General features: G+C 39.8%; 1 protein-coding gene across 2 annotated transcripts in view; it reads right to left on the bottom strand.

The window, feature by feature from the left end:
- The window catches only part of PHACTR1 (phosphatase and actin regulator 1), a gene marked incomplete at both ends in the record, with an annotated part of 303,902 nt that overhangs the window by 222,894 nt on the left and 64,698 nt on the right, over window positions 1-16,310 (bottom strand). The window lies entirely within an intron of this gene.

Here is a 16,310-nt window from a genome sequence, read left to right as displayed (position 1 = left end):
GCATACAAGAATTGTGTGGGTGAAGAAAGCTCCTTAGAAATATATAGAAAGATTGCACTTCAATTTAACTTGATTTAAAACATCTTAAAACTATAACAGTATTATTTTCAATGCTATTGTAAAAAACTAGGTGCAATGGAAACATTATCTTTCTTTTCAGTATTTAAAAAAAATAATAATACACCAACCTTCACTGTCAAACAACTGATGATGACAGGCCATCACAACTGTGGTATTTGCTTGCAGTGGCAGTCACCAAGAGGGAATTAAGCCAATGTGTTGACCATCTTGTAACCCAGTTTATTGCTCAATAAGCACCTCAATCCAAGAGAAAGGATGACACTCATCCCTGCCCATGCAAGTAATGGCTAAAATAGAAGTCTGCCCTGATTTGAAGCTCAGAAAATACTGCAGTAATTGCAGTTCCTCTGTTTCAGACAGAGCTACCTTCAGTGATGATGCTAGGGAATTATTACATTTATATGATATTCTCCAGTGTTGAGCTGAAACCCTGTTAATCTTTAGCTCTATAAGGAATATGCATCTTCTCTCACTCCCGTGTCATAATTGAACTTGGAACAGAGTTTTAATCCGTAAGAGCAAAGACAGTAATGCAACACAGGAAACAGGGCTGATCCTTTGAATTCTTAGGGACTGTTCACTAAACTGGTAAATGACTGTTTTCATTGCACTGATGCAACGAACTTGCACGATGCCCATGAATGAAATTTACCGCAGAGATGATGCATTAACTCCGTTCTAGTGTATGAGTATGCAACTATTTCTTCCAGTGAAACCTCAACTCCTCTTTTACCTTCCAGCCATCATTATCAATATAGGCTACAGGTGTAAAATAAACATGAAACAGTCTGGTATAAGTTATGACTGTGAGCACCCCAGATAAGCTACTCTCACTGTACAGCTGTCTGCACTAATGCTCTTGGGAAAATTTCTGACAGAATAAATGAGGCACTGGGTAGCTGACTAGGTAAGGTGTAAGTTTGCTACTCTTACCAATGTGATAGCTGATTTCTTCTGCCAGGCCTCAGTTTGGTTGGGAACCTGAACTCAGAAAATAAGTTACAGTTGTTTTGCAAATGTATTATTTGGAATTGGTTCAACTTTAAGGAGACAGCACATGGATCTCTAGATTTTCCAGCTAAAATTATTTGGCTTTGAACATAGAAATCTTTTGCTGAGTAAAATAAATGCACATTTAGTAATAAAATTAATTTTAACTATTATTATATATTTATATAGTTGACATATTAATAATGTTGTGATGTTGATATTGCTAAAATTAATAAAAATATTAATTTTTGTTTCACCTTATGCTCTGCTTGCTTTTATTTTAACAATGCAAGGCAGAAAGAAAGAAAGATAATGTTAATTTTTGTATGGGAGAGCTAGAGAATCAAGTATTTTCAGAATGACACATGCAACTAATGTTTCCAAATACCTAAACTACAATTGGCAGACAGTCTTAGGCTAGATTCCAGCAATTAAAGATATGTCTATTTTGGACAGTACCGCAGAAATAAAGGAACTCATCATGCCCACACATCCATCAAGTAAAAAGAGTAACAATCCCCTACTGATCTGATAAACATTTGTACTCCCAACTTTAGCTAAGACCAGAAACTTAAGAAGAGATCTAAATGACTACAATTCTATGCAGCAGATTCTTAGCTATTTTTAATTTCATGAAGATCTGGCAATTCCAGATCCTCAAGATTTTAGTATGAAACCATAGCTATGTTGCTACATCTTTTCTATAGATGCATAGTAATGTCATTGCTATTTTCATTGGTATTTAATTTTCATTGGCTTTTTTTTAAAAAAAAAACCTACCCTATATTCTGACTCCCAGTGCCATTACCAATTGATTACACTGACTGAAGTCAATGAGTTATTTAATGAAATACACATCATAAGAAGAAAGCGCTCACCACAGCAGCGTCACACTAAATCAGGTAGCACAACTACAACTCTTTCCATTACTTTTAATGCATAATAATTATTTCCTTTTCTTCATATGTAAGTATTTTGGAATTAGACACTAGAGAGTCTCAGAAACATCAGGTGAAATGATTCTGTTGTTGAATCACCTGGTGAAGATACAGCAGCATTAAGACTAGACAATCCAAGTTCTCCTAAGCTACATTTTCTGGAAGAAGGGACAGGGACTGGCATTTTCAAAACATGCAAGAATGCTCCAATTGGATTTCTTATTGCAGAAAAAGTAAAATCCTTACAGCCATACAACAGAAATGATTATACAGAAAGACCCATCTGGACGCCTATCTGTGCAATATGAGCTAGGGAGCTGCTTTGCCAGGGGGGTTGGACCCCATGATCTCTCGATGTCCCTTCCAACCCCTATGATACTATGATTCTATGTTGTCTTCTGATCAGCTCCATTTAAGAGAAACACAAAAAGCCCAAACCAAACCCACAAAAAAACTCCACCAAACCCTCCAGAACCCACCCCATCTCTGGTGATGGCACCACTTACATCACTACAACTTTTGTCATTAGCATCAGAAGCAGCAATTCCCGCCCTCCCCACTTACAAGAAAAAAAGCCCTCTTCATCTGTTTAAAAACATATTGGTTGCTGTTGGAAAGTTGCTGAGTCTGGAAACTGCAGCCACTCTATAATCCCTTCAGCAGCTGCAATGGGCACTATCAGTACAGCAGCGAGGATTCTGCAAAGCCAGGGAGCTTTACACACCTCAGAGAGGAAAGTGGGGAGGGGGAAAAAGAAAAAGGGATTCAAGAAGTATTGTGTTTGATCCTAGTACAGCCACAAGCTTAAATCATTTAAATAATAATAGTTAGGTGGGTTTGTGGGGCTTTGGGAGCTTTTTTTGAGGTAAAGCTCATTTCTTATTATCTAAGCTGAACTGGAAGCGAACACAATCATGCTGCAATTTAGTTGAGCACCTCGAACACAGCAGCAGGCAAATGACTTCCTACAACTGTGCCATCTGAAGTCATGGAGTCAGGGTTCTGGACTAACATTATGTTGCAAGGTATATTATGACAGGATTATACATAAATGACCTTTGCAATCCCATTCTGTACCTGCAGTTTTTAAATGCTAAGGCACAGAAGAGCATATGGGTATCAAAAGCATAAATGCATACGCTATTTAAAACCTTCGCTGGATTGTGGAGCAAGTTATCATTTTTAAAGAGTGCTCTGAATTTGACTGAAGAAATTAAATGCTTTAAATGAGAACAATCTCCTGAGATACTCATGAATGGTTTTAACGTCTATGTATTACCAAGGAAAAAAAAAATTATTAGCCCACAGTATCATTTATCAGCTGCCACGTAGAAAGCCAACTCCTGTAAAAGAAATTTCACTCCTTTGACATTTTCTAAAATTAAAGTATTTCTTCATGGCAGGAAGTTCCAGATTATTAATGAATAGCAGAATAGCTAGCAATAAAATAATAATTTGAGACAACTCTAATGGTTTCTTTAACTTGTCATAAGGAACTCTGTAAAATGAGAAGCAGTGGGCTAACATTATTTCCATCACCAGAAATTGATTTTAAGTGGATTCCATCTACACCAAAGTATTTTTCACACTCAATGGTTCAGATTTATCTTATGGGAAACTACTTCTTGCTTTTTTTCTCTCTCCATATTTAGTTCATATTGACCACACAGGCTTGCAGGACAATGTTTGATATTCAAAAATAACATCAAACCATATGAAACTAAACAGAATAATACAGTCTAAACATAAGTAAAAAACTTCCAGCATTTCTGTTAGTTTTCAAAGCAGTTTTACAATTGTTTTAGTATAGTTTGTATGATATGATGATGATTTTTTCTGCCTACAACTAACTGATGGGAGGTTGTAGAGAGGTGGGTGACGGTCTTTTCATCCAAGTATCAGGAGATAGGACAAGGGGAAATGGCACAAAGCTGCATCAGGGCAGGGTCAGATCAGATGTTAGGAAAAAATTTTTCCCTGAAAGAGTTGTCAGGGCCTGGAACAGGCTGCCCAGGGAGAAGGTTGACTCACCTTCCCTAGGTGTGTTTAAAAAAAGGGTAGATGAGGTACTTAGGGATATGGTTTAGCATAGGATGGGAACGGTTGGACTTGATGATCTTAATGGTCTCTTCCAACCTTGTGACTCTGTGATATGAGAGTACAGTTAAAACAGGGTTAGAAGAAATTAAAAGCCAGGTAAAATAAAGTCCCTGCCCACACTTCACTTTCAGCATGAAGTATGCAAAGATAGAAAGAAAATAGCACAAGTAGATCCGTCTGCCACCTAAACTACACGAGACCTTTTATTTGGTTTCGAGCCTTAATTTTCTGGTGTGTTAAAACTGTATACCCAGACTAACCACATTTCACTACTCTTACTGATCCGAAACTTAGTGACAACAGCATCTTGCCACCAAAATCTTGTTCTTGCTGAATAAACTACTCAAATACTGTAGTATCTGACCTCTTCAGAAAAAGGGGGGTGGTGCTGCTCACCTTCCACATAGTACAGATATAAGAAGAGTGTTCGAGCTTACTAAGATTTGGACTTAACTCCCCTTGACCCCCTGATTTCAGTTCCTGTCTATCAGGACAACATTTGACCCAGTAGACTTGTACTTGAAATACTGGAACAGCCTCTGGTTTATAATACTATAAATATAACTGCACTGGCGGTACATTTTCCATGGTCCTGTAGAAAGCTGCCACGCTTAGTTTCTCACTTTTATAATTCCTGAGGGTCACTGCAGTGATACTTAAGAACATAAAAACGATGATACTAGGCCAGAACAAAGAGCAGCCTTGCCCCTTACCCTGGCTTTGGCAGTACTCAAAAAGAGGCCTACAGGACAGCTCAAGAATAGAGCAAGCAAGAAACAATCCTTTCCCAGACTATTCTTCCAGGCTTGAGAATTCACAGAGGCCCCGGGACCACCTGACCCTGAAGGAAACAGTTTTTGTGGTTTACAGCCTTTGATAGAATTCTTTCATGAACATCTCCAGCCTTCCCCTGAAGACACATACATTTTTAGCATCAACATCCTGTGCTGAAGAATTTCACAGCTTAACAGCAGTATGTGTGAAGAACCATCTCCTTTTGTTCGCTTTAAACCTGCGCTACTTGAACTTCACTGACTCCCCCTGGTCCTTGTACTGGAAGGGGTGCAGGACAGCTGATCTCTAGTCCTCCTTTCCACCCCACTTCTGCTTTTATATAACTGTGCCATACCTCCTCCCAGCTGTATCTTTCGCAGGCTGAAGACTCCTAACCTAAGTAGTTGTTTCCACAGAACTATTTCCAAACTTCTGATTACCCCCACCTCTCCTGTGCTGTTTCCATTCCACTGTATTTCTTCTGACACGAGCCAGCCTGAACCACAAAGAGCATTCACAAGGCTGCTGCAACATTCATTGAGCCACTGGCACACTCATGTCTTCAGCATCTACAAAACAATGGGAGGTCTTGGCTGCCAAAAGTCTTCAGAAGAAGACTCAGGGAGAAGAGGAGCAGAGCAGTGCCAGAACCCTGTTTTGGAAAGCAGCCATGCTGGGGCAAAGTCAGTCTTCAATTTTGCAAACAGGCAACGTAAAGAAGACATAGTGTTCATGCCAGTAAGCCACTACGTCACTCTGTTAAGAACAGGCTCCAACTGATGAGTCAAGAAGACATGAGTCAAACAGAAAGGCAAGGTTCAAGAATCAGGAAAGGAAGCAATGCATTAATATTGCGAGGTCAAAACCAGTTAAGCAAGGAGTTCAAAGTAGTAATGAAAAGAAGCGTAAAGGCGTCTCTGTTAGGCTTTTCCTATCTAACATAAATCTGGACTGATGACAAGGCTGCTTTTTTGGCCAAGCCAGACTGCTGGCCTAAGAAGCGTTAGCTTATGAGTGCCACTTCTAGTTTGTGGTTGTAAGCGAAGATTCCCATCTAGCACACAGAGGAAGAGCAGCCAGATACAGAGATAAAGAACAACAGCAGAAAGTGATGGCACACTTCCTAGAATGAGAAAAATCCCTCCTGCCCAGAGGTACAACTGCTGCTTAGTAGGGTGAATTTTACTGAACAGTACTCAGACCAGTAAAACAAGAATTCCCCTCCTTTGGAGAAAGGAACTGTGCGATTGCAAGGCTGCAATCCCTTTAAAACTCAGTAAGGACCATGTATTGACAAAAGGCAGGCACTGAGAAAGTAATAATTAAAAAAATTGTACTTCACTTTGCCACTCCAGAAGTGAAAAGGGGACAGATGCCAGGCACAGATTGACAGCTCCCAGGAGAAGGGGGGGATGCTGAAGGAGGTTGGAAACAAGCCAGAGCAAGCGATGCTAAATCAGCAAATGTTCTGACAGAGGGGGGAAAGGGGACATTAGCTGGATTCGAGCAGGACTTGCCTTAGACTTCAGAGGTCATGGGGAGGGGAAACCTCAGTCTAGCAGTTAAATCTTGTCAGAGAGCAGAACATACCACAAAAATGAGAAAGTCCCTCCCTCCCAATTTTCAAGGGACTCCTGCCAATAAAGGGTTTGAAACTAACAGGTACCATGGCTAATTTATTGGCACACTATTTACAGGCTTTATTCCAAGATGCTCCGTGATGAAGCGGGAAGTTAAACTGAACTAAGTGTACTGATATTAACAGAGGAAAGCAGCACGCCATTTTATAACCTGGTATCAAAACAGAAAGACATGGAAGTGGTGGAATGCAAGGCATTCTGTCTTTCACTAAAAAAAGCCTTCTGATGAGTAGGTTTAAATGAAAAAAAAAATTAAAAGCTAACTCACAAGTTCCACACATTATTGAAAGAATGAACTCCACTCACATCTGTCTGTTTTTCAGGACACTACTGAGTTAGTTTGAGGAGGCTGTGGAAGAAACTAACTGGGAAAACAACAGTATTGCCATTTGGGTGGCCAGAGCTGTTACTCTGATTTTGCTTAGCCATTGCCTGTTCTTGAGAACCTCAATTATCTCATTGCAAAATGAGGCTAGTAACCTCAGCAGGTGAGGTATGTGCTTCAGATAAGTATCTAGTCATTTTAATGAATGGATCTAAACAATAAATTTAAGTGAAGGGAAAACAAAGCGTGAAATATTAATTAATTATCGCTCTATCGTGAAGCATGTTCCATCTGGCTCTGCAACAGAGTACCTTGATTTTCTTATTGGAATAAACTGATTAGTCTTCATTGTTTCTGTTTACCCACTTGGGAAGCAGAGTCTCTGAGGCAGGCTTCTTTCCAATTATATATTAAATATCAAAAGCAAAATCGATTTTGCGTGGTTACATAGCTGCTACACATATTTCCTTACACTGCAAGAATTTCCTTCTCTCTTCTCTGGCCCCATAAGAGTCAAGAGTCAAGCCCCATCTTTGTGCCAAGTCAAACCTTCAGGCAGGAAAACTTTCACTAGAGCAAAGAATTGTGTCAAATCAAGTTAACTTCTCATTCTGGCAGGAGCTTTGAGCATACACAAGTAAATGCTCTGCCATAGCATCTTCTCTTCCTTATGCTGATCCAGCAGATTTCAAGTTCTTTTAGAGATGTAATCAATCAGGTGACCTGGATTTTCAAGACATGGTAGGAAAATACTGCCTCTTGCAAAACTTGGGGGGAAAAATGCTGCCAAGAAACATTTTAGCCCCACTGTTGAACATTTTTCCTGCAGGAACCTTTATGGGTAAGATCCATGAGCAAAAAATTAGGGTGGAATAGAGTGAAATTACTGTATAAATTACTAAGTTTCACTGGCTTGAATGTTAAGAGATGGCCAAATAGCATAGCTGAATTTATATTCAGCTTACACTTAAACAATCCAAACAAAACCATCCAAAACCAACAAAGCAACCAGATATTTGCCCGTAGTTTAATGCAAGAGAATCGCTCATCTTTGAACTTCCCACTTTTTTTAGCAGGACTACCATTCTGCACTTGGCTGTACTGAACAGCTTAAAGACCAAAAGCCAGGACAGCATAACCCTATGGAAATGCTCTCGCTCTCCTGAATTTTTCTGGACTTTTACTAACAAAGAACATCAGACATTTCCACTCCGGTGCAGTCTCCCTCTTTTGCTGCTCAAACAGATTGGTGTATGCACACTTGGCCTCCAGACAGCTGTTAAATCCCAACAGCTCACAATTAACCTCAGGAATGGCACGTCCAAAATGAGGTACCGGATTGTCGAACGTGTTCATACCCGCAGTTGAACTCCGCACGCAGAGACACGTCGCCGGCCTCTTTTCCCTCCTTGAAATGTAATTGCATTGGCTAAACGTGAGGAAGAAGAGAGTGGCAATCTCTACGTGAACTCTGCAAGTCAGGCAAAGCACCAAAGCCTGTCTTCAGCAACCACCGCCAAGGAAAGCTCTGCCTGCGCCCTCGCCGCAATGCCATCCTGGGTAGCTGCAGCTGCCAGCAAGCCGCCCTGGCACTGCCAGCCCACTCAGTCCACCCTGATTGGAGGGGTTTAGTTAAGTAACCCCAACCCACAGCTCCCTCTTTGTACAGATAATTCTAGCTCTGAATAAACTGTCAATCACATCAGGCAATTGTTCCCCTTTCTTAAAGAGAAGAAAATTAAGGGTTGCTGAATCAAGAGAGGTGAATAGCAGTAACTGTTGTGTGTAAAGCACTTGAACACTGACAAGTGTTGCAAAGGTACTAACTATTGTTCCTGCTGGTGATGGCTTGTCAATGCCCTGATGATGTCAAGAAGCAGCCCTTTTTCACTTCCCAATGCTGAAGCCTTTCCTAAATAAATCCCCAAACCCCACACCACCAGACACACTTTAGGCTAAAATTATTTTCACCTGTAAGCTGACATATCTTTACAGGCTGCGGTGGGACATAATTCTTGACAATGCCCACAATCAGAGAGGCAGGAGCTGACAGTTGTCTCCTGTCTTCTAATTCCATGGCCCCACTGATAATATTAAACAGCTTTAGAAACATCTCAGCAGTGAGTGTGCTTGTTCAGCGGCCCTTCTGCTAAGGGTATCAAGCCGGATCAGTGGCTGCATGGTGGATTTATTTCACATTAAAAAAAAAAAAAAATCCCCTTACAGCCTTTCTTCCTCAATATTAATTCTCAATTTAACATCTTTAAGTCTAGAGCTGGATTTGCATTTACAGCTTCCACATGGGGGATTAGGTGCAGTGAAACGGTCCATCCAGAAGGGGAAGGCTTACATTCCAGCTGACATCTGGCCTGACCCAGGCAAACCACTTCAGCTATCCAAAACCTCATTTTATCTCCCCAAGAGGCTATAGCATCCCCCAACTGCACTGGCAAACACAGTTCTTTTAAGAATGCTTAGAGACCTTGGATAAACAGTGAGAACAATTTATAAATTGTATTATCTTATTATTATCCTTAAAGGCAGACTAGTGGCAAATAGATCTTAAAAAGAAACTGGTAGTGTTTGGGGAAATGGGAACGTAGCATTTAAATGCTCATGAGCTATAAAAACATCTTCGTACTAGACAGGGTTGTGAATTAAAAAAGGAAATATATCCTTGCCGTGTTTAGATTCCTGGCTTTAGTTATAAAATGTATTGCTTTTATAAAACCACTTCAAATTACATAGCACTTGGAGAGGTATCAGTTTCATTGTGGTTACCTAAAAACATGTTATTAAGAAACATGCCTGTCACAAAAGTTCTAATATGGAAAGTGACATCCAATTTTGAAAAAACACAGAAACTTGAATATTCACCTCTTTCCAACAGAAGTATTAATCCAAGGAAAATAATCTTCTGCATTGAGAATCCAACAGACAAGTTACTAGCTATCCACACAGCGACTGGAGCAATTATTTTTTCCCCTGCCTCTTCCATTTCCCATATAGTAACTGCTTTCTTTTTTTTCAGGTTTTTTAGAGTAATGCCAATTCCAGGGCAATGGCACAAATGTTACATAATACAATAATTTCTATTTGTTCTACAATTCACTATTTTTTTTCTAAATGGAATAATTGCATATATCTTGCTTCAACAAAGCTATCTGTAGACCAAATCCAAACCCCGATCTTCAGGTTAGTCAAAACCCAGATGAGTTTTTAGTTTTGGTATTAGGGTCTTAGTGTGTCTGGACAATGAAGAAGCTTGAGCTGAGAAGACCAAAGCAGCAAAGAAAGCATGGAGATATGTTAATCTTTTATCACCTAAGAGAAGGGAGCCTCAATTAGGTGAGAATGTGGCAATACAGAGCAGGCAGAAGTTACATCCCTTTGAAGAAGGGAGAGGGACTCTTTAATATTAATATGTTGAGTTGCGTAGGCAATATAGTTAGCAATAGGACTGCCCAATATGACCAGGATATAGCCTGGGATCCATCAGGACAGAGTGCAGGATTTACATTACATTCCTAATTCCATCCTATTTTATTTAAGAACTTACAACTCTAAGTGTAGGATGTCAGCTTGTGGACTATCAGGATAACAAAAGAAAATCTCAAGGTCATAACTAATGGGTACAAAAGCATAGGGAACATATAGAAGATAAAAGGTGATGGGGTAGCAAGATCTGTTAGCCACCAAGATGGTATTAAATACCATCCACATGCCTTCAAATTTGCCAGTGGTAAGAGAGGTAAGAGACGAGTTCCTGGTTAATAAGATACCTAATATTTTTCTTCATGATTTAGTGTTATTGATATTGCTGTTTTTAAAAAACAAGTTTGGAAAAAAAAAAGTGTACTAAAAATGAAATGACACCACTGACAAAAGGGAGGAGCAAGAGGATGGTCCCTCCATGACAGAGAGATCCTATCTAGCATCAGTGTTTCAGCAGGATTACAGGGTTCCTACTGGTAGCCAGCCCAAATACTTTCTGCCCCTGCAGAGTTTTCCACAAAATCAATTGTTTCTGAGCTTGACCTTACCATAGGAGCAGAAACATCTCCTGGGGCTGGTTGGTGACAATAAGGTGGGGAAACTGCTAAGCCACTGTAAAAGAGATTCTTTAAGCAAGAATTGCTTATCACTAGTTCTCTAGTGCATCTAATGTCTTTCCTGAGTGAACAGAGACAGGTTTAAACCCAGCTGTCAAGTATAAAGGTACTTCAGCTTGTACTTCATCTATAATTCTGCTACCAATTTATCAAGCTTAATTTTGTGCTAATTATCCTAATGATTTCCAAGGTCCACACTACTCCTAAAAAGGCTGGATGCAAATAGAAATCTTCAGGCCTGTGCCTCAGTGTGAAATCATTTTTTTCCCAAGTTATTGCTATATACATAAACAAGAGCAATCTTTCCAGTGATCCCTGGGGCTGCTCTGTCCTACTCTTTTCCTGTTTCCTCTTGACTGATGCTCAGTGACACCCTGAGAGCCCTGCAGGAGGCTGTAATAGCTGCCCACGTTGTGCCCATCCAGACCCGCTGAGTTCAACGGCTGCAAGTCCAGCACGACCACAGGACCGTAACAGAATGTCATCTGACAACAGCAGATATCCAAAAAGGGTTTGTGTAATAGTTTTAAACCTATGAAAGTACAGTAATTTAGCTAAAAGGCCTCTGTAAATAAGAAGGCAGACCATTAGTTCTGAGAGGAATGGAAAGAAAGACACCATTTTTGTAGTGGAAAGAAAAGCAACAAGAAATAGGGCACAGTGTGGCCTGCCAAAGCCTTACTTGTTTCTCCTGTGCCAGACCAAAATGACAACTCTCTGCACTCAAACACGCTCTTTTTTCCTCAATAGTAACTGATACAAACTAAGATAAAGGTAAAAGATGTTCAAAAAGGAACTCATTAGGCTAAGTGACATAAACGCAGTGGGGAAGTGCAGCCCTAGGTTTGAAGCAGAGCTCTAGCAGCACAGATCCTTGGAGCATCTGTACCCCAAGAACACACAGTGCATTGAACAATGTTAGTGTTACCTCTAAACTAGCTGGTGATGCACTTGGTAACCTAGGGCTAAATCCAGGTTGGTGTACCTTGGTCCTCCACAGGGTGATGTTTGTTCACATACCTCTCCTCTGTATTGTGCCATGCTTACAGACAGGTTCATTCTCACTGGCCTCAGTCCCCACTTTTTTAAAGATTTTTTTAAATTTCAGAAGTCCCATCTATTTGAAGGGGTACATTCTATTTGAAGCTCCGACAGGAGAGGTTTAGGTTGGATATTAGGAAGAGGTTCTTTACTGAGAGGGTGGTCGGGCACTGGAACAGGCTCCCCAGGGAAGTGGTCACAGCACCCAGCTTGGCTGAGTTCCAGAAGCATCTGGACAATGCTCTCAGGCCCATGCTCTGACCTGACTGGCCCTGTGTGGAGCCAGGAGTTGGAAGGGATCCACCCATTAAGCATCATCGAGTGCAACTCAGGATGTTCTGTGATTCTTTGCAATAAGGTAAGATTGGAGATGTGAGAAAATTGGTTTGTAAAGCGTTTCTGAGACTACGGTAGGTGTTATATCTGCAAGGTGCCATTCCTCAACAGGTAGGCAAAAAGACACTGAAACCAGCCTACATTAGAGGATTAAACCACTAATAAGGAAACCAGCTGGACAAGCTAAATTTATTAATGAGATGTAAACAACTTGTACATTTCCTTTGTTCTCTGTGCTATTTAATGTGGCCCTGGCAGAGAAGGAAGGACCAATGTTGTTTTGTGGCATACAACAAAAGCAGTTGAATACACAACCCAAATGTGTTGAGTATCCTGTTATGAAATGACTACTAAGCCTACTATGTCCAGCAGAGATGTTGCCAGGTGAAGTTTTATAAACTCTAAAGATTTAAGTGGCTATTTCTTTGAATCGATATACAAGACAGGATTCTTTTGATCCCTAATTGCAGGTTTAGGCAGTCAACATAACACACCTCTTAGAACATCACAAACAGCACCGATTCCAACTACATCTCAATAGCAGCACAGCTCTGCTTTTTCCAAGAACGCAGTTTAGTTTGGGCTCCAATGAAAACATGCATCATGTTCACCAACACTGCACACTCAAATCATGTTTTCACTGATCTAGAACAACTCTATGGCTTTTTCCTTTGGGGATGAGCCTGTACACTGCCAGCTGAGACACTCACTGTACAATCATTGTGCACTTCCTCTCCCAAAACGATGTTCAGCATCTCCAAAAATAGACTGCAACATACAGTGCTGAAGAACCATCAGAAGATGAAAATATGAATATGGATAAGAAGCTTATGCATTAAATGAGATTGTTCACATAATTATTTGTGATTAACTACTTGGCCAGAGTAGAATTTTTACATTTTTTTTATTTAATTTTTTTGTGTGGGTGTATGCACCGTACATCTTTTGCTAGCTTTGAATAGCTCTTACTGCAATAACATTTTGAGAAGGCTCCAGGGAGCTTCTGTATATTCTGCTAATCACTGCAACTTTTAAGATTACTTCTGGGATACTAAAAAAAGAGTAAATACTTATTTGTATCTTATATGTATACAGGCATGGAGGGTTACATGGTAAATCCACAGATATTCTTTAAGTTCAAGATGATTTTTCTACTCCCTATGAAACTGTTTGCACTTCCTTCTCCATGTTTCTGATCAAATGGATCATATCACTGTTCTGAAAAGGGAACTTGAAAAGGCACAGACTAAGTTTAGCACTCATTCTCAGTTTCACAATTCACACTGCAAAAATCACCTCCTGCTCATTACTTTCTCCAAAAAAGAGTTTTGGTCTACATAGCAAATTGAGAGAAACTGGTTGATTCTTCATTTTTCTGTTTGGGAATAGACCTAGTCTAAGTGTTTTGTCTCTCTTAGACCCAGGAAAACCACTTGCATGGAGACATGTAACAGAATGTGGAAAGTACATGACAACTGTAGAACTGAAAACAAGATCTTGGCCCATTAAGGAGCTGTTAAGCGGTTCCTTCCCACTGTTATACAAGATACTAAAATCTGATGGCCAATAATCAGTTGGACTGTATGTGCTCAGACTCAGAATTGCTTCTTGTTATATTTTAAATGTAGCTATTTTTAAATTAGGAAAAAGGAACAGCTGGCAGATAGTTTTAATTGGGTGTCTTCCCTGTGGCTGTTTAACTTCCTTTCTTGAAGCTTTGTGAATAGCAAAAGCTCTTTCTTTTTCTGCAATTATATTAATCATTTATCAGATTAAATAGTCCTCTGATACTGGGCAAATGTCAGAGCTTTGCAAGTTCCCTTCAATTCCTGAAAAATAATAGTCTCTTTTCTCCTCCATGCAAGATAGAAGTTGCTTGAAAGCATTCATTTTGTATACAAAACATGCCCCCAATTTCCTAAAACAAGCAATAGACATGAACAGAAACACAGACAAAACTCAACGCAGCCACCCCTATTTCACATTTCAAAGTCACAAACCAAACCCAGCTCTTTGCTGAGGCCTGGAAGTCTCCTCAAGAGGCTTAAAGGCTTTGCTTAGCCTCCAGTTCTGATACAAACACAAAACAAAACAAAAACAAAAGGGTGCTTGATCTACTACCCTCCACAAACAGTGCGAATCCAAGCACAGCCACCACTTGCAGAACCACCTCACAGGGAAGCAAGTTCTTGAGCCCCCCAGATTAAGCTGGACACGTTGGGAACTGACAGCAACGAAGCACATTTTTTATACCTTTATGCAAACGACATAGTTGCCAAGAAAACCACAGTGGCTGTAAAACTCATTTTTATCACCGACTAAATATGAGTAACCTCAGAGAGACAGGCTAACACTTTCTCTGTTCCAGAGCCAAGGAGGGTGTAAGTAGATGTATTTTATAAAGAAGTAACCTTCTTAACATCTCACTACTTGGATAATGTGAACGATCGGGGATACTAATGGTTACACTGCAAGCTTGACACATGTAACCCGATTTTTACACTCCCACAGCAAACCTGAGGAACCACAGAACAGAGTCAATTCTGCTCCTATCGATCACAGATAAGAATCTGGACACTGTCAAGGAGCCAAGTAAAACCAGAGCGTTACTTTCGCTGCTTCAGAGAGACCGAACCATTGTATTCCTCTCCTTGAAGGTAACAAGGCATTTTGTGAGGGCTACAGAACTGGACCTACACTAGCTTTCAAAAAATAAATCTGTAGGAAACAAGAGTATTTGCCTGTTACAAGAAAAGACACAAAGATTCAGAAAACCAGCCTCCACTTGGGGTAGTTTGGGTTTGCCTTTTTACTTTTTTAAAATGCTACAACTCGACCATAAAGTATACACAGATACACGTTTGCCTTTGGGTTGATGAAAACACATTCTGTTCTCTATAGGAGCTTAAGACTTAAGAAATCTTTCATTACAAGCCTGAAGAAACCCTCTTACATTACACAAGCTGTAAGTTGCTAATAGATGCAAGAGAGTACCTGCAATCTCACATGTTTTACAGTTTTATTAAGCAAGAAAAATAAGGCAACTTTTATTCCAATGACTTTCTGGTAAAGAAGGAGAAAAAAAAAAAAAAGAAAAAAGTGTGTTGTCAAAAACCTTAGCTGGCCAAGACAGCAGTCAAGCATATGATTTAAGGAAAAGATTAAGCTCATTAGAACCAGTGGAAAACAAATGAGACTATAGAAAAAGAGAGGATAGAAAACACTCCTAAGGAAATGATCTTAAGAATATGTATAAATAGGAGCTATTTCTTGCTCTGCAAAATACTTCCTCAATGGCCTCCAAGAAGTCACTCAAGACAATCAGGTTCAAAGTATCAAATAACTAGGATGTGAGTCAGAGACTTGATTTTACTTCTTGCTCTGCCATTAACCCACTGTGTCATCTTGGCAAACCATCTTTCTCTAGACCTTAGTCACCTTACCACTGAAGCTAGCAAAGTGATATTTTCATAATTAAATATTTATCTAAAGTGTCAGTCCTTTTCTTATACTAGGGATCTCTCCTATTAGCTTAGATGGAGGCTTCACTCATTTAAAAACAGATTTTGTTTCAGTGCCCCTCTACAGTGGAGACGATAGCATGTGGCCACTACACAAGGCAAGACAGTCTGTTACATATAAATTCCAGAAAGAGAGGAAGTGAGAGAGATGAGGTAAGATTATCAAGGTCACCTATTACAATTCAATCAGTCAATTGGTTCTTGAATCATCAACTCATAAACATTAAAACCATTTGTAAAAAAAAAATAAATCTAATCCAAATAGACATTTCCATATTTTTGACTGAGAGGTAGAAAGCAATAGATTGAAATAGTGAAAAAAACCTATTATTTGTTTGAAAGTTATTAAGGAATAACAGAGTAAGCTTCTCAGGATTGATGGCTAAGAAATATGAATTTTTAGGCTTGATTACTATTCAATCCATCCTCAAGCAGTGCCATGTAGCTTAGGC

Source organism: Gallinula chloropus, assembly GCF_964237585.1.
Source record: "Gallinula chloropus genome assembly, chromosome: 2".
Lineage (NCBI taxonomy): Eukaryota > Metazoa > Chordata > Aves > Gruiformes > Rallidae > Gallinula > Gallinula chloropus.
Note: the sequence above shows the minus strand (reverse complement) of the source record. Positions and strands in the feature narration are given on the sequence as shown.